At 34.2% G+C, this 20,567-nt stretch overlaps 1 protein-coding gene and 1 long non-coding RNA gene across 6 annotated transcripts in view; one reads left to right on the forward strand and one right to left on the reverse strand.

Moving 5' to 3' along the window:
* LOC125055604 overlaps positions 1–20,567 on the reverse strand; it is an 84,038-nt gene that overhangs the window by 27,159 nt on the left and 36,312 nt on the right. The window lies entirely within an intron of this gene.
* Positions 1,828–2,476, forward strand: LOC125055606. Its single transcript, XR_007117929.1, has 2 exons — positions 1,828–2,234; positions 2,393–2,476. It is a non-coding gene; the product is annotated as an uncharacterized LOC125055606 (long non-coding RNA).

Below are 20,567 nucleotides of genomic sequence, written 5' to 3' on the forward strand. Positions count from 1 at the left end.
TTACAGTAACTAAACCTACAATGTAGGTAGCTATTTTAGAAACTAAAGAAACAATAATCAGTTATGGTCACTGTATAATGATAACCTCGTATATCAAAAATATTTATATTTTATTCTTAGACTCTTATGTCATCTAACTGATATAATCATGAAGTGAGGACTTATTTATGTTATTAATAAATAAGTCCTTTTTACCATTTAAAACTATATACAAAAACACATAATAATATTTTAACAAACATTGACGAAATGAAACATTTTGTTCGTTTCCTGTAATGTTTGGTCCTCAGGACATACGAGGTTATCATTCTACAGCAACGTTATGTTTTACTAAATAGAACATAGAAACAAAACTCATAGATTCACAACATGGGAATTTTCATGATAAAATACATCTGAACATATACAATACTAGCAAAGATAATATTAATGTATCTTAAAATAAACAATAAAAGAACATTTTCCAACATTGTTACGTATCATAAATAATCATCGCAAAACTTTATATGAAGGAAATAAAAAAGAACATTACAAAACCAAAAAGAAACAAATTGTTAAAGATCTAAAAATTAGACCCGAGTTATCACCGTCCTATTAAAAAACTAAACTATGTAGTAACAGTGTCTACGAGGTTAAAATTTGTCTAATTTCGCAACTAATCATCAGTAAACATTTACCAGACAGACATAACTTTTGAACCTACATTAAATTAACGATGATCGATGGCTACATGAGGCATATTTTGCAATTTCCTTTTGTAACTCAAAACGAATGGAATGTTACCTTAAAGTTAGCAAGTAAGGTAACGCATAAATTTAATCGCCGCCATTTGAGCAATCACATATTTTGTTAACTGCAACCTTAAATACTTTTAAATGTGATTGATCATTAGGGATACTTTTAGTTACCATTAGTAAATACCTTCTTATTGTAAAGACCGTTTTGCCTTGACTTTCAAAAGTAATTATAACCTTAAAGGGTACAGGAAAACTTTACTTTCCCTCAGTACACGATACGAACTCATATTAATAAAATTAATTATTTGCGGTCTTTAACCAGGACCAATTATTTAATAAATAATTATAATTAATATTATAAAAAGGGTGCGTGTACTTATGTACGCGCGTAAGAAGTTATACTTCTTTGGTATTATTAAAAATAGTTTTTGATTGCATGCAAATAATTATTAACAATTAAATAAACAAAGACTGGAAAGGGAGTCATTATAGTCAATAAAGTTCAGTTTACATTTGAAAAATTAAATAAATAAATATTTATTATTATTCTTATTATTAAATTATGTCCAATGCCGTAGCATCTTCCGTGGGCAACTTCATTCTGTTAATTTTGTGTCACGGTGCGCGCGCATCGTAAAATTTCACTCTCATAAATTTTTCATAACGCGCCTAAAGAAGTATATAACTTCAATAATAAATAATTAACTCTGATTCGTTGAAAGGTTATCATAATTTTGTACAATTAATCAAACAAGTTTGCATTACATAACTGCTGCGCGTTCTGGATGAATAATTGAAATAGAAAAGACCCACGACTAAGGGTGAGATCTATAGTCCGCACTTGGACTTTGCTCTGACTTACCTTACGAAAAACTTTGCTTAGTGTACACTAAGGTTAAACTATGATTTCGTATTTATAGACATTTTAACGGTAAGATTAAGCTAAGCCCAAGCTAAGACAGCAAATGTCAAAATACAAATTGATGTTTCATTTCATGCAATACTTTGTTTATTATCCTTTAAAAAAGTAAACAATAACAAATATTTAAACATCTAAAACGGTACAAATATATCTCCAATTTATTGTTATTTATGTAATCATTTATTTTATTATTGCAATAACTAGAAATTTACGAGTAACCTTTAGAAAATGTATTAATTATTTAAAGATGACAATAATTTTGTTACGTAGAACGGATCGCATTGTTTTGACAACAGCAACAGAGCACTTGTATCAAATATCAACAATTGAAAATTTTGCCTAAAGTGTTGTATATGTTCGGAACGAATACAACCAAAATCCTTCTATCCTGTACGGTGTGAATGAATTCAAAAGAAGGAACCGTATTTTGAAACACACGGTATTAAATGTGATCCTACCGCTGATCAGTGATCATTACAAACTTGCAACCTTATAACAACAGAGGATCGCCAAACCTACCGCAATTGCAAATACTTATTGCATTAAGGCATAAAAATGCAACTGGATGTTTTCAGGTAATATTGTGTTATAAATATGTATGGTTTTTCGATTTGAATATTATACCTATGTATTCTCAAATGATTTTAAATACATAATATGTTGAAGACATTTGTCTTCTGACTTTCAGAAACATAACATATATGTAACTAATAATAATTCATTGACATTACAGATGGTGTGTGGTGATCTGAACAGCATAAGCCAATCTACAGTCTGTTTAATTATAAATAAAGTCTCTGCAGAGTTGAGTAAATTACTTCCTAGATTTGTAAATTTTCCAAGAAATATGAACACAGCCAAAAGGAAGTTTGAAGAATTAGGAAGATCTAATACTCACCATGACCTAAACAGTATAATCAGAGCTATTGACTGCACCCATATAAAAATTAATAGACCCAAAGGTATCGCTCAGTCTGAAGCATACAGAAATAAAAAAGGGTAATTTTCTGTAAATGTGCAAGCAATAATAGGGCCTGATATGGAAATATTTGATATAGTGACTAGGTGGCCTGGCAGTTCACACGACAGCAGGATATTTAGAAACTGCCAGGCGTATGCAAGGCTGCTAAATGGTGAACTAGAAGGAGTTTTAGTAGGTGACAGCGGTTATCCGGCACTTAACTTCATGTTAACAACACTTATATTCCAACGACAAGAGCTGACAATAATTATAATTAATCTCAAATAAGAACTAGGCATATTGTTGAAAGGGTTTTCGGAGTGTGGAAAAGGAAATTTCCATGTTTACAGCTAGGACTACAGTCAAAATTGACAAATACTAGTTATATATAATTATAGCTTGTGCTGTATTGCATAATATAGGTATACAGAGAGGGGATGCTTATGACGATGGTGATCTTGCTGACACCAGAAGTTGAGTAACACAGAAACAATGAAAGATCTCCTACAGGTCTAGCATTCTGGCAATCTGTGATTGCACAATTTAACTAGGTAATTGGTTTGGTAATAAAGAATATCAAAACAAAACTTGTTTCATTTTAATCATTTATTTTCTGATTCTTTTTTAACTGTAAAATTTCTAATACATACTAATTTATATTTTTGTTGAAGAAATTCTATTTCTAACTGATTTTTTAATTTCATATGTTCCACTTCTATCTCAATTTTTTAGTGTGGTCAGGTAATAAATGGTAGAAGATTCAGGGAAACGAAAATAACAGATGTGAAGCGAGAGACATCGGTTAGGTTATAGTTTGAATTTCGTTGTCACTATAATATGCCAGGGCTGCCAGGTGACATACAAAATCACACCAGTTATTTTTAAGATTTCTCAAAAATGGGGTTTGAACAATTACATAAATAATATAAATAAACAACAATAAATACCATAATAATGTGTAATTATTTTAATTCATGTATTTCATAGGTATTTATCAAGATCATTTATAATTTCTTTGAATTCAAATTCTATTTTTCCCAAAGTCTATGGAACTCCGATACAAAATGGCAACACCGTTCATTAAAAACCGACAAAAATAAAAAGTCCAGTAAAAGATATGATGGTAAAGCAAATTTTAGGCCATTATTTTTGTTAGGCTTATAGTCAAAGTTTTTGGTAAGTCGTCGATTTCGTGGACTTGAGATTAAGCTAAGCCAACACTAGGGAGGGATTCGCAGTTTGCTCTATAAATACCGACTGTGTCTTAGCTCGATAGTTAAGTCAGAGCAAAGTCCAAGTGCGGACTATAGATCTCACCCTAAGAAACTTCGGTTCTATTTTGTAGTTGCTTCCAGCCTAAAGTTTGTCGTTGAAAATAAATTTTTCGCTTCAAAACTTCCCAATCCCGTACCGTCCGATAACTTTCCGTAACTGATTAGTTTCAAAGTTTAAAAAGGATTTAATACTTTTTATCAGGCTCGAATGAGTTAATGTTTAATTAATTTGGCACCCAAAGTATATTTTATAAAAGCTATGAAATTCAACTTACCACATAAAAACCAACGTAAGCCCATTATGAACGTCAATTTAAAACAAATTATGGGTTATTCGAAATAAATTACTCCAAAATTAGCAGTTAATTGACTCGTAATGTCAGTTGTATTATAATTGAATCTTAATATAACGGGGGTATTTTAAAATTTACCACTTGTTTGTAACAAGACAAATAATTTTATTTTTTATTGCTAATTTAATGCTGAGATAAATTAATGTCAGATTTTTTTATATACCGGTAGGAGGGTCATCTTATGTTACAGATACCGGCAAACATCTTGAACAAACGTCCTTGCCTGCGCTGAAGTGATTTTTAGGTATCACTGGGAGGGGAGGCGGCGGGAGAGTGACGTATCGATCGCGTGATTGGTAAATCTGTTGACGTTTGTGTCCTGCGCTGCGCAAACTTTCCCCCACTCCCTTGTCTAATGTTCAAGATGTTTGCCGGTATCTGTACGTGATACTGAGCCTATGAACACTCACACTGTTAAACTCACGAGTGTTTAGGAATTGGTACCCTCTTTTTTTGAAGGAACCTAAGTCGTTCCACATAGTGGTGGTGTGCGACAAAAAGTTACTAAAAAACGGTCAGTTGTGGAACAACGGACGGCGATACTTTATACCAATACGCTTTTGACAATTATAAATTACAATTTAAAAACACGATAAAAGTGAGCTTCACAGCCGACGTCTAAATTTATATGCATTATAAAACACGCCTTAATGCAATATTATGTACGTGAATTCCAACAAATCATTTTGCTAATAGTGGTCATAGTATGGGATTAGCAAGTACTTGCTATGCGATAGTCTACACTCTTCGGGTGGGTTACGGGAATTCACTTCAGCCACTGAATGTACCAAGACCAATCATTTGATGCTGAATCTAATCTCTATCAACCGTGGGAGGCAACTACTATTGATTTGCTAAATTGCAGTTAAATTAGCGCAATTAAATAAACAACAAATTGGTTCTTGGTAAAGGTTAATCAACGTTTGACTGACAATGTTTGCTTCGTCTGAATTTATATCTATATTTAGCAACCTTAGATTATAAGCGACGAAGGAAAATTTAATTAAAGGAGCGTTCAAGTATTACGTAACGTTTTTTGGGAGGGGGGATTCCTTTTATAACGTTACGATGCGGGGCGGGGATTAAATTACGCGTTATTGTTAATATTTTTTTCGACTTACACCACATAAGAGTCACTAGGTGGTCACGAAACGTTTACTATACTTGGGTACAGTACTGTACTTGGGTACTGAATAACGTTACGGCAAGTTACATGGGGGGGGGGGGGCAATAATCTCCAAAAATTGAGTTACGTAATACATGAACGCTCCTTAAGTCTTTTAAATTAGAGGCGCTAAAATCCTATACCTCAGATTTTTGTATGTTTCGTATTGTTTGTATAAATACGCAAGTGGACGATCGGCCTTCTGATTCTTTTTGTAACATTTTTTATAACAGTTTGAGCCAGTTTTAATTGCGCTTACGGAAGACAAACCCATTGGTGCACAAACAGAGTATGAACGCACGACCTCGACGAGTTGACGGTTGCGTAGCCAGGCTTCCACTAGGCTAACATTGAAACCTTATAAGCCTTGGTTAAAATTTTGCCGAATGTATAAAGATAGAATAAATAGCAGCTAGTAGATCCCAGTTCAACGTTCACTCTATTTTAAGTCAAAGCAATTAAGTCAACTTTCCTAATCCAAGCCACACTCTTAACGAAACTAAAGGAAGAATGCAGAAATAAGTTGTTATAATAACCAACTGAAAAAATATTGACTCTCGTATAAAAATAAAACATTTAATGTAGTATTTTTCTAAATACGTAACAAAAAATTACGCAATGATAAAACAATGTGATTTTACTAATAGATTATAAAGGCCAACATAAAACAAGTCGAACTTCAACATATGATGCAATTATCTTTTAATTTTTATTCGATAATTTATAAGTACTTATATAATAAAATATTGAGGTCAAAAGTTGCAAGTATTAATATTCATAATAATATTTATGTTAGCAAAAATTGAATTGATAATTAATTAATGCCTAAGATTAGTCTTTATAGAAAAAACGTTGATAACAATATATTTTTAGCAAATTTATAAATACACTAGCCGATCCGGCAAACGTCGTTTTGCCATGTATATCATTTATAATAAAAAAATAGGGGTTGATCGTAGAGGGTTGAAAATTAGGGGTTGTATGTATTTTTTAATTCTGTAACATAAAAAAAATAAAAAATAAAATTTTATCTATAAATAAAAAAATAAAAATTAGGGGTGGACTACCCTTAACATCTGGCGGGCTGATTTGTGAATCTAAACCATTCCCAGATCCCCTTGAACACACACAAAAAATTTCATCAAAATCGGTCCAGTCGTTTAGGAGGAGTTCAGTCACATACACACGCACACAAGAAATATATATATTAAGATATATATTTTCAAAGCAAATAATTTTGCCTTCCTCATACTTTAAGTCTTAAACGGAAGCATTTTTGACTTATTACTACTATATTTTTTGCTTATTTACTTGAAAATGTTACCTAATACCGAGTTACAACGAAAACAGTTCCTTATACTCACAAAAGCTATCAACCAAACAGCTGCCTTCCTTATAGATAAGGCTAATCCAAATAATGACATTCTATGAATCATAACCATTATCCAACGTTCGATGTGTGAACTGAATGACATCGTTGTAACATCTAAGTGCTAAACTAAGGAAAGTAATGGATAGTTACTTACACGAAAGACAAATAAAATTAACCTACGCTGGACAAACGGTTGAAAAAGTAACTAACAAAGGCTGCGTTCAGGGTTCAATAGGGGGACCAACAATGTGGAATCTAATATTGGACCCGCTCCTACAGGACTTGCGAAATGGTGGTGAGTACGTCCAGGCTTTTGCGGATGATGTCGTTTTGATAGCGGAAGGAGAGACCGGTAGTGAGATCCAGCAGAACCTCAACCTAACATTGAACCGGATACATAGATGGGGTATCCTAAACAAACTGAAGTTTGCGCCACACAAGACCAAAGCCATGGTGGTGACGCGCAAACTGAAGTATGATACCCCACGGCTAAATATGAATAATGTACCGATACAGATGGATAACCACATTCGAATTCTCGGAGTTGATGTGGATGCTAGACTCACGTTTAACAGACATGTGGAGAGGGTATGCCGGAAGGCCATCCAGATATATAAGCAGCTGGCCAAAGCCGCGAAGATCGAATGGGGACTAAACCAGCAAGTTATCGCGACCGCGTACACTGCCGTTATTGAACCAATCGTAATGTATGCGGCCGCGGTGTGGGCTCCCGCGACAAATAAAATCTGTGTACGCAGAAAACTAAATCATCTTCAAAGGGGCTTTGCCCAAAAAGTAGCAAAAACTTATAGGACGACATCATTACACGCAGCAACCCTACTGGCCGGGATACTTCCACTAGACCTCCGTATTCAAGAAGCCGCTGCCTTATACGAGATAAGAAGGGGGGTCAGCACGGAAATACTGGAGGGCGAAGAATTAGAGAGGAGAGTGAAATACGTAGATCTCCCACACCCGGCGAAACAAACAAAACTGGACTACAAGATGCTCACCAATCCGGAAGAAATCGAAGGACACGGCGGCACACAAATCTATACGGACGGCAGCAAAACAAGTATAGGAGTGGGTGCCGCTTGGACGGAATGGAAAGATGGAATGGAAATAAATAGCAAGATGATTAAGATGGCGCCCCACTGCACAGTTTTTCAAGCTGAATTGACGGCACTACGAAACGCGACTAGCCACATAAATAAAAATAAGCGTGACGCTAAAATATACAGTGATTCTAGGTCAGCATTAGATGCTATTGTGAGTGGACGATCTCTCGATCCCCAGGTAGCCGAGATCCGCCGGAGCCTGGAAGAGTGCCGCAAAAGAGGAACTCATATAAGCCTCTTCTGGGTAAAGGCGCACGTTGGTACGCCAGGGAACGAGAGGGCGGACACGTTAGCGAAAGAAGCGGCGGAAAGACTAAGGTCAAAACCTGAATACGCCGCATACCCCCTGTCATATGTAAAACATCAGATAAGGCAAAAGACTCTAGATGTATGGAATGAACGCTACCTGGGGGGTGAAACAGCTGGAACTACAAAATTATTTATCGCAAATGTTAGAACTGCGTACAAATTAATAAAAGAGAAGCGTTTCACACCCCAGATGGCGCAAATTCTTACAGGGCACGGAGCCTTTGCACATTACCTTCATAGGTTTAAAATTAGGACAAGCCCAGCATGTGACTGCGGCGATGAAGAACAAACAGTAGAACATGTGCTCATACATTGCCCTATTTTCGCATCGTCCAGGCACGACCTGGAGCAACAAATGCAGATGACTGTAGACCGTAACGGCCTACAGGACATGTTAATAAAGCACAGATCGTGCCTGGAACGGTTCTGCGAAAAAATTGTGGAATATATAAAGGCGGCAAATAAAACCCCAAGAACGGGTCTCGCGAGGAATTGCGTCCCGGCTCGCCCATGAATATTGTTAACAAAAATATTACAGATGTAGCCGGGGCGTCTTTCGCGAGACGTGTGATGTGCAAAGGTCCCTGGACAAAATGGCAGGGGAGTAGAAAAGTGATATATCATTAAAAAAAAAAAAAAAAAAAAACATCTAAGTGCCTCGAGATATTGAAAAGACAATTTGCGGTAGTTACAACCAAATAACATTTACTAAAACCTATTAAAGATTACATAAATTAAAAATAAAGAGAGTATTCTATGGGATCGGCGGAAAAACAAAATCTACTTCACTTCTTAAAATGTAGGTATCTTCAATGTAAGGACAATTTGGCAGAAAAAGTCAAATGTTTGTTTAGTTAAAACAATTAACTTTTTTATTTAGTTTCTATACACTGATCCCAAGTTTCGAATTTCTATTATTTTTTTAAAAACCGTTTTACGTGATCATTATCTGAATAGACTAGTAGGTGATCAGCCTTCTATGCTTGACAGACGTCATCGACTTTTTGGGTCTAAAGCGGGCCATAGACGGACCGTATTTTGCAGTCAATACCGACTGCAATATGCGGTTTGCTCAGGAACTGCTCGAGCGGTCCGAATATGAATTTAGTATGGAAACTGCAGATCGGCGTGCGGCGACCGCATATTGCAGTGGGTCTTGACTGCAACATGCGGTGCGTCTATGGCCCGCTTAAGTCATGCATGCCGGTTCCTTCACGATGTTTTCCTTCACCGAACGAGCGAGTTCTAGTTGCGCACATAGACAGAAAGTGATGGTGGTTCGGTGTTCTAACCTACGACCCCATGGATGATGAGTCACACGCTGAAAGCAACCAACACTATTACTGTTCGATTTAATGTTAGTATTACTAAATCACGTAAAATTTGTAATACTCCAATCAATAGACTTAAATAACTAACCAACTAAAGAACAAAATCAAATCAGGTCTTTTCACATTTCAATAAATCTCATCCATATAATAACCTCATTTATAGTCAATAAGCTGACACATAATGTGAGTGTGAACCTCGCATTGCCTACTTATGTATGCTTTAATAGCGAAGGCGTCTTGAACCGGAGGTCTCGACTTATACAAATTAAGTCCATTGCACTTTGATGCGATAACAACCGGTATTGAAGGGAAATTAGTTTTATCTAGATCAACATTAAGATCAAGTTGACTTGCAGATTTAAGTTAAGTCCAAATTCAACGCTTATTTGTAAGACTTCGACATACGGATTATCAGTTTAAATGGAAACGAAAATTTAACATGAATGAAAACCTTAAATGTATCCATACCATTACTTAGCAAGATCTTAAATTTACACGCACCGAATACAACTAATAAACTACTACTGTAATATCGTTATTTTGTCAGATAAATATTGATACTAGACAACCGATTCTCAGTAAGGCAGTAAAAGTAACCTTTGTGTCAAGAATTCATGTCAAAGCTAACGATTCTGATTCCTGACCGCGTTAAGATTTACCGCTACCGAACAAAATTTATTACTTATAATAAATGATGATAAATATTCGCAATCTTCAAATTCATTAGTGTTAATCCCAGTTATACCATCAACCACGTCTACTTACTACAATATACTTCATATTAACACTTTAAACAAGTTTGATAAGCAAAATTATTGCAGCTCTTACGTACAAGCATTAAGCACGTAGAACATTATGTCACAGCTTAATCACATCACATAGACACTTAACATATTCAAATGAAGGCTAATGATTAGCATTTATCATTGAAACTGGCTTCATTACTAACTAATTAAAAACGTCGACAACATATGGTACAAGATACGTAGGCGAACAATGAGTGAATCATAATCATGGATTCACGTATAAGGTACGATGCTCTCAAGGTATAAATAGATTTGGTTGCAACGCCTGAATTTAATTACCAAGACACCTGGTCATAAATTTTGATACTTACGATACCACGCCATATTGTACTTAGTAGATAATTAGAGAAAAAACTGTGTGTGCTCACGCTCAATAACGCAACTAAAAGTACGAAAGAAACAAACACATTTCACCATTAAGATACTTTAACGGAGATCTCAATTAGAATTTCAAATGAGCTTTCATTTAACAACGAAATTCTTAATGTCATGATTATTCATAGAACACGTAAACAAGGAACAATTCGTCCAAACTAGGTCGACTTCAAAATTTTAATGCAACTCTTTCACCTCCAAAACGAAGCTTTACTACACTTCCTTAAACAGTACGGCCATATGTAGTAAACTATATTTAGACGCTCCGAAATAACACGTTTGGAGAAATTCTATTTAGACTCCACGTGCATAATGAACCAAGAAAATACAATAGTGCTTGAGACAGATTCATTGCAATGTATCTTAGTCACACCCCAGCTAACAATCAATTGTGCTCAAACCAGCTCACTTTCTCTAATTCAGACTATGATCTAAATTTCTATCGGCTGCGGATTATTATCGGTATGAGCAATATATTAAAGCGCATTCGCGTCGTGTCTTATAAAGGTTGCACACACCGCATTGTTAGGCAACACTTTCTATTCCGTATGGGTTACTACAACGGTTCTCATTAACATTAAATGCGCATATCTCACTTCGAGGCGGTCACCTTGCGTTTACGCTTCGAGTAGCACCACCAATTCAACGTGAGTTAGTACTATACGACGTATAATATCCCTTGGACCAAACGGACCAGCGTCAGTTTACTGCTTTTTTAGTACGTGCGCTACGCGTGACTTTTAACGAGAACCGTTTTGATTGTGCTTGTTTTTGGGTCGATAATTACCATATTGTCTGACAGATCATGCAAATTTGTATAATAAACTAGTTCATAGACCCAAATGAGTCAATCAGTTTTAGTAACAGGCTTGTTTTTTTTTAATTTTACATATTTTTATGCAATTGTAGGAAATCTGTTTAAAAATATGCATTTCGCTACTTTTACTGCCCTATAACTGACTGTTATGCATGTTTATCTCTGAATTCGTTTATTTGAATTTAAATAAAGTGGTTTATTTCATCTGTAGGACGTCAATGAGTGTGTGTGTGTGTAAATCATTAACATACCCACAAACACAACGACAGTTGATCCATGACGAAAAATATTGAATTTATCGTAACGGCAAATGTTCATTGCTGCGTTTATGCGTGCAACCCATTCACGTGTTTATTTTCAAACAGTTAAACCTTTGTATCTGTGGTAGTATATATTTTGCACCTAATGTGTACATATGAGCATTAATAATAGAAATACTATATAATAAACAATACATCGTGAGATTGTAAAGGAAGGAAGCAAAGATGGATCACGTATCATAGGAGTCTTAATCACGAAACCTAGGTAATTGTTTCCGCCCATTAAAAAGGCGTATCATTTACAATAAATACGTAATATACCACGTAGCATTGCTTAATTTTCGTTTATACAGTTTAAGGTCAGTCAATTTCTTGTTCGCTGGTGAATGAAGGTTATAACTATAAGTATCAAACAATTATCAAGACGAAACCAAGACAAATTAATATGGAAATTATTATCTACAAGCAATAAAATGATGAACTTTAAACCTCGTCTAAACATTATCTATCTCACAATTGTAAGAATTTCTTTAATTATATTTGACAATGGCGAGGAATTTCTACCTGTCGGCATTAAGAATTCTATGAATAAAATAAATTGGGTATTTGAAATTGCTTCTATTTTAAGATTCTAGTATTAAATAACAAGTGTATACCTACGTCCTAATAGTCACGTAGACGTATTAACATGTACCTACTGAGTATGAATAACCCAAGGAGTTCGGAGGAGGAGAACACTTGATAACTAAAACAATATGGATAAATGTGTACCAGTGTGGCCTAAGTTATGACTAATTAACGTGTAGATATAATATATATTTTGTTTTTATTTTTTAAAATTTATACGGAAGTTAGACGCTTCAATCCAAAGTTTTCTCTCTTAACTTATTCTAAAATTAAAAATATATCAGTATGCTTTGGTTTTACAGAGCAAAATTCTTAATGCTTTAAGAATTTCTGTGTAGGTATGTATGTAAAGTAAGATTTAATTTTTCTTAAGAATGACGTTTTTATTTATTTGGTAAATTCATAGTAAGTTTCTCAATAGACAAATCGCAAAAGCATGGTAAACGTTTATAAATCGATTTTTCCGTTGGTATGTTACGCAGTAGGGGACGGAAGTATCCACGGAAGTGGTGTCACGGTCTGCGCGTGCGCACCATGATGTGACGACATCATACTCGGTGGGGCTAGTGCAGCAGGTTTGAACTATTGTCGACAATACTATAAATATAGTGGAATATAAATTAAATGTCTCCGTAAAATTGTAAACACCGTTACATTGTAATCTATCTCGCGAGATTTTAAACTGTCGACAGATTGTGAACTCAACGTACTGCTTACAATTTAACGCATTATTATTCGGTAGATTGTAATCTATCCAGTATCTTTAATGCTGCCAGCATTTCCAAATTATCACATTCGTTGTATGTATGTAGTGATTGGTGTTACTGAAAGTTTGAAATAAAACTAACAATTACTTGGAAATCGAATGCTAATCTATTTACAAACCGCGAAGGCTTAGGTATGTAAGCCTTTATCTTTCCCGAATCAGTTAAAAAATGTAGAAATCTATTGTTAACATTTTCACAACGTTCAATCATACATATGACAGCACAAAGATAAAATTTGGTTGTTACCAAATAATATCTTTTGTATTTGCACAAGAGGATTTAGTAACATTTCTTAAATATTGTGTTAGACTATCTCGTTTAAAGTGTCGTATGTTATTTCAAACGGTTATGCAACAGATGTCACATGTTATATGATTTGTTGTGTCGCAAACTCTTTACAATCTATATACCATAGAAATATGAATAAAATAGGAATATGCGAAAGAGTTGTTCATAAGATTTAAAGTAAAATAACAAATATAAATATACAAATATTATTTTTAAACTATCTTAAACAAAAGTATTTTACAAGGAAACGTAGTAATTATTTAACAAGGAACAAAAAATATACAGAAGAAATCGTAAATAAAATCATATTATAGAAACGAGTGACGTGCCTACTACAAAAGAAAATAAAGATATTTGAACTAAATCCATATTCATTTTACAAAACAATGCGCTCTCGTTGACAATTGTCTGGTTAAGTCAAGATCTTAAGTGAACGATAAGACTCCATTGTGATAAAACCAACAAGACTTAAGAAGCTAACAAACATAAAATAAATAATTTCAACATTGAAATACAATCAGCTATAGTAGAACCAAAATATACCTACACAATACAAATAATGTCTTGGACTGAAGAAATAATGTATCTCCTTTCATCACAGGAGAATCAAATTTGACAAAAAGGGACGAATGGATATTTTTGTTAAAATAATGTAATAATTTGTACATAAATAGGTTTTTGATGAATAACGAGTTAAGTCTTGAGTATCGTAAATCGATTTCCTTACTTCAATAGCTTTGGGACTATTACTATTACTAAACTAGCGACAGAGAAAGAGACTCGGTCCAACGTTTGAATGGGCACGTATACTTATAAAGATTAATTCAATTATCAAATTTTAGATACGGAAGTCCTATTACTAGTAAAATACAAGACTCAGTATTTATAGTAAAGATAAATCTGGAGATGCACAAAATTTATAAAAAGGTTTTTTACAAAGAACCTAAAAAGTTCTGCGCATATTTTTTTAGAACAGCTGTCATACGGGTAGAAGGCTCACTTGATGTTAAGTGATAAAGAAGAAAAAATAAAACAGAAGAGAATCTTGAAAGTAGACCAAGAAAACAAATACGCAAAAAAAATAGAAACAAATGACGGCGCCCATGGGCACTCACACTACCAGAAGGTTCTTTTCCTGTAGGACCGTCGAATTGGTCAGGAAATACTTCAGTCGGAGTTTTACTTGGTTGTTGCTTACATGTGATGCGATAACATCCCATCAAACATTAAATAGTAAAAGTGATTCGAAAATTGGTTTCAATTTACGACTATTATCACGTTATTGTATTTCGCTCAGAATTGCACGATGCTGATACGTAATATAAATTGTACTAACTTACATAACTTTTTAATTTTATACTATTTTGGAGCTCGTTCAATAACAGCTGATAGGAAACTACTTTTATTTCCTTGTGCTTTAAGTAAGTTTACAGGTTTAAGGCCTGATTTTTTAATAATTGTTTGAATAGATTAAATATAAAAACTGCAATTCCACATTCTATACAAACTTTAAAAAAAGCTATGATACAATAACTGAAAGAATAAGTATATTTAATTTTACTTATTGGCAACCCTATAATTTTTGTTACGATTTTTGAAGCAGAACTAAATTGCTTAAGCACTTTTGCTATTAATAACAGATTAATTTTGTCATTTATTGCAAATACCATCTTATATCCTTTATGTTAATTATAACTCTCTTATACATAAGAGTCATTAGATATTTTTTTATATAAAACAGGGGACAAACGAGCTGGAGGCTCAGCTGACGTTAAGTGATACCGCCAACGGACAATCAATACTTAGGCTCGCGAGTGCGTAGCCGGTCTTTCAAAAATTGGTACGCTCGAAGTAAGTCAAATTGGTTCGGAAATAATTAAGTGGGTAGCTGGTTCCACATAACTTTAAGATATACAGGTATTTAAACTGTAAGGTACAACAATTTCGCACCACCTCTATGTGAAACCAGCTACCCACTGAAGTATTTACGGTTCTTCAAGAAAAGAGCGTACCAATTCTTAAAAGACCGGCAACGCACTTGCGAGCCCTCTGGTAATGCGAGTGTCCTCGGGCGGCGGTATCACTTAAAATAAGATGAGCCTCCTGCCCGTTTGCCTCCTATTACATAATAAAAAACTATATATTTCATACAAATTACATTGCTAACCAAACGTCAAACTGACATTGAGTAGCCTAATTGGATTATCATTGCATTACAACTCCAAGGGCCATACTGATTACAATAAGACTCATTTTTCTAAACACGGCGTCAAAAGCATAATTCCATTACCGCCCACAACTCATAAATGGGTTAGTGGCCCGGCTTCTTTCATATTTAACTATTATAATAACTACGTAACATATTGCGTTGCTGTTAATGCGCGGTAGTTTCTTGAATCTTTCCAAGGCGAAGGGTAATTCAGAATTAAAGATATATGTACCCTCTTATTCATATAAAATTATTTATATAACTAAACACAATTTATTTAGTACTAATTATGACTTCCGTGTGTCAAGAATATTGGATTTATTTTGGGTTAAGCCTTGACTTGTTTAAGCTATCGTGGAATATGCTTAAAAGGCGTATTGAGGACCTACATTGTTTCTTTCCATTTATCGTCATCGTTTCTTGAAGTATGGCGAATGGAAAAAATATATGGTGGAGTTGAGTAGTTTATGTATCCATTTATATATTTCGCTCGATAGAAAAAAAATCATTGAATTCATTTTATGACGAAAATGTATATGGAACATGATTTTGAAATTCACACGACATATTTTATCGCATTCAGTTCATTCAATGCATTTCAGAAAAAAATGGATAAAATTACATTAATCTAATGTTTTACATAATTGTTATTACGGGCCGGCGCGCCTCAGTACTCCAGCTCTCCACTGCGCAACGCAGTCCACCCCGAGACACTGACACAGCAATTCGTGCTGGGATAGGGCCTTAAGAATATCCATAGCTAAATCACCTGCATCATGAGCAAGTCCCACACATACACCCTCACATACACACCACACACAGCACAGTCAAATTACGTATTTAATATTTTGTATTGAATTTTTACTTTCGTAAATATTTGAACATTTATTATTATAGCCATCTTTGGCTATATATTTAGTTTAAAAATTTTTTTGTTGTATATAATTCACATTAGCTGTAGGATTACGAATAAATAAATACGATCAGAATTAGACTTAAAATAGTCTTGATACCGGTGCATCTATTTTATTGATGATAAAGAAAAAATACACAATTTAATCTAATAAAGATTTCCTCACAATTTTTTTAATCACAAAACTTTAAATCCATTGTTACATTACTAGTTATAAAACAAACTGAACCAGTCTAATTTACATTGAATTTGTAATTTTCACCGTAACCAAACAAGAGCAACAAATCTAGGTAAATTAAAAGTAGAACATTTTTTACATTTACTTACTTCATAATCTTCGTTTGTAAGCGTTCTATTCTTATATTTTGTAACAGTATAGTTGCTTACCTGAAAATAAAACAATAAAATAGTTATTTATTTGTTTAGAGCTTAGTCATAATAGTACCTACTTAATATCCTCCGTGACTTAGTGGTACCGCAGAAAGGTTCGATTCGTAAAGGATACAAATATATATAATATGCCTGCGGTATTAGGACATAAGGATAAACAGTGACATTGAATTTTCACACCCTTTCTTTTTTATGGGACAGGTGGCAAAGAGTGCAAGCGGGTCACTTTGTATAAAGTGATAACCTTCGCCCATGAACACCTGCAATGCCAGGGGCTAGCGGGTGTGTTGCCGACCGTTCACGGAATGGTACGTTCCTTCCATGAAGGCCCCTAATTCGTATCGGAATGTATATATGTGTTCGTATCGTATTTAGGAATGCCTCTACTGGCAGCTGGTTCGATAAAGAGGTGGTGCGTGCCTGAATAAGCTCACTTAAATTTTATTTCAGTATCAAACCCGAACATTAGGGGGTAATTATATCATCCCCGGTAATGCGATAGCTTCTCCATCCTTAATCGGAAGTACCTACCCAAGTTGGTTTAGTGGATTTTGACTAGCCCGTTAAAAGGAAACAATAAGTTCTCAACCAACTAAAGATCACCACAAGACTGCCAACTATCATTTACAAACGGGTGCTTAGCTACTTTGGCCTTATAACCAAGAGAGAATCGGGTCTCGACAAACTGGTAATGGTAGGGAGGAGTGATGGCAGGAAAAGTCGGGATCGAACGCCTACCCGTTGGTCTGACCAAGTTAAGAGAATTATTGGTCTCTATAGCCCTAATGCTCTGGGACATGCTGAAGATAGAGAAGAAGAAGAGAAGAAGAAGAGAAGAAGAAGAAGAGAAGAATATAATACTACCCCGTCTCTCTTGATACCACGGAAAAATACAAAAGTTAGTCATCACCAATCACAATCGTTTCGCCTTACTACTACATTCTCATTCCCTAATGTTTGTCAGAGTAAGTATAAAACTTAAGCTTGTTTTGGTAGTCAACGATAATTAAAATTTAAACCATTCTTTACCTGCACTACTTCTCCTTATACGAAAACATAACTCATTGTCATAAAACGGGATGTGAATATTAATTGTATCTAATGTAGGTCAAATTTTTCTTACCTGTTAGTTCAACTGATTTTAATGGATCAAAACGATACTCTAAAATTAATATTCACAGTTGACGAGTGGCGCTTACAACCTTTTAAATATTGTGTCTCAGATTTCTATTTGATTTGTAATTATTAGAATTTCATAATATGCATGTAGGTGATCAATAATCAGTCTTGTGCTTGAAACTCACCGTCGTATTTTTAAGGTCTAAGGGTGCGTTCAAGTATTACGTAACGAATTTTGAGGGAAGGGGGTCCTTTTGTAAAACGTTACGATGCGGGACGGGGATCGACTTTCCAGTACTTTACACCACATAATGGTAACTTTTAGGTATAAAGATTCACTAAGTGGTTACGAAACGTTTTACTATACTTGGGAACAGTACTGTGGAAAAACGTTACGGCGCGTTACATGGGGGGGGGGGCACAATCTCCAAAAATTGCGTGACGTAATACTTGAACGCTCCCTAAGCCAGGTTTACTCACGATGATTTCCTTCTCCTTACAAGCGAGTGTTAAAGGTGTCAATTGGTATATTAGTATAATATATTGGTATAATAGTATTTGTTTGGTGGTTCAAATACTTTGCTGTCAAAATATATAAAATAACGAAATTAAGCTATGACGTAACAACAATCACGTAAAAAATCTTTCATTTCTATATTGAATTTTTTTGTTTTAGGTTGAACATACGATTTTAGTTTTTTGATTAATTTATTTACATAAACGTAAAAACAATTATAAATTTTACATTGTATTTTAAGAATTATTAAAATATCGTAAATATATTTAATTAGATTATTCATTAAATATACTAATTTAAATTTGTTACCCCAAAAAAACTAAAAGCATAAAACCACTACGGGGTGCCTGCAGGGCCACACTACACGCCCTACTTCAAATTCCTATAATTAGAAAATAAAGATATTTGTAATGTTCAGACATTAACTTTCCACATCGTATCCCTAACTTTCGTACTAACTACTAACTGACGTGAGGCTGATCTAAAATTCTCGTGATTCATGTATCCTTTTTTGTCCCGGTTTTAGTTTTGTCTCGATAACTTAATGTAATATGTATTTTTGCACTTCTTGCTTACTTTATCTAATTTAATACATTTTTTTCTCATAGCGATTGCCTGGAAGAGATCGCTCGAAAGCGATAAGACAACTATTTCATTTAATTATGTTCAATTTTTATTATGTTAATGCAACGAAGTGTTAATAAATAAATAAAGAGTTATGAGACAAATACAATCACTACAAAAAAAACTGATTTTTTTTCTATTCCAATATTTAAGCTAAGTATGTACAAAGAACAAACTGTGGCAACTAGCGACAATTTTAACGTATTACAGTAACACACAGAGTAGGTATATCTCATTGAGGAAGAGTAACGTGACCTTCATAAAGCGAACAATGTCAGTCAAATCAGTGAATCGAAACGTTTGGATTGTTCATATCAAAACATAATCTGTTCTGTGGTCAGCCATAAAGAATTGTAACGCGAGATTTTGTGACAATGCGGTTCTTTGAAGTCAACAAATCAAAATTTACATTAAACTCGATACTATGAGAAAATTTATTAAACGAAACAGTTTTATCCAACTATGGACGGTTTACTATATTGAATTTAAGTTTATACAACTGCCCCGTGCAAACCCGTGAGCAGAAAACATTTCAGGTGATTGTAATTTGTCATTTTCACAGTTTATTCTGGTATGTAAATAAAGAATTTTGGGAGCCATCGTTGAACTTTATATAATTACTAGCTGCCCCCGCGAACTTCGTTTCTCCTTAAAGTGATTTTACTTAGCCTACCTTTTTAGTACATACCAACATGGAGCATTTTGCTTTGCTACCCTAGAGAATGTTCGGTTTTCTGGAATGAAAACTTTTCAGGTTTTTCTGTGAATTTTTCTCTATACGTATATAAACTTTAGAGTTCAAGTCATAAGATTTTAATTAACAAATCAAAAATAGAGGTTTATCTACGATCTAGGGGTGAAAATTAAGGGTTTTTGTATTCTGTATCATATAAAAATAAAAACAAAAAAATGTTTCTAAAAAATAACAATCAAAATTTAGGGGTTTGAAATATAGATAGTAGCCGATTCTAAGACTTAATGAATGAACATAAAAAATTCCATAAGAATCAGTCGAGCCGTTTCGGAGAAGTAGGTATATATATATATTAGATTTAAGTAAAATCCTCGTCTTTCTTAAATCGGTGTAATTAAGATAATTATTTTCTAGTTTCTAATAAAGCTTTATAAAGCGAATATTTTATAAAATATCACAAACAACTGAATAAACATTAAAACAAGTCAATGGTCATTTGTCAAATGTGGTGACAACTGACAAATAGGTCAATCGAATAAAATTTTAGGTTAGCGCAATGCGTTATGCAGGAACTACCTCGGTTAAAATTACCTTTCAAGCTTGTTTTTGTCTTACAGCC

This window comes from Pieris napi, chromosome 13, assembly GCF_905475465.1.
Source record: "Pieris napi chromosome 13, ilPieNapi1.2, whole genome shotgun sequence".
Classification (NCBI taxonomy): domain Eukaryota; kingdom Metazoa; phylum Arthropoda; class Insecta; order Lepidoptera; family Pieridae; genus Pieris; species Pieris napi.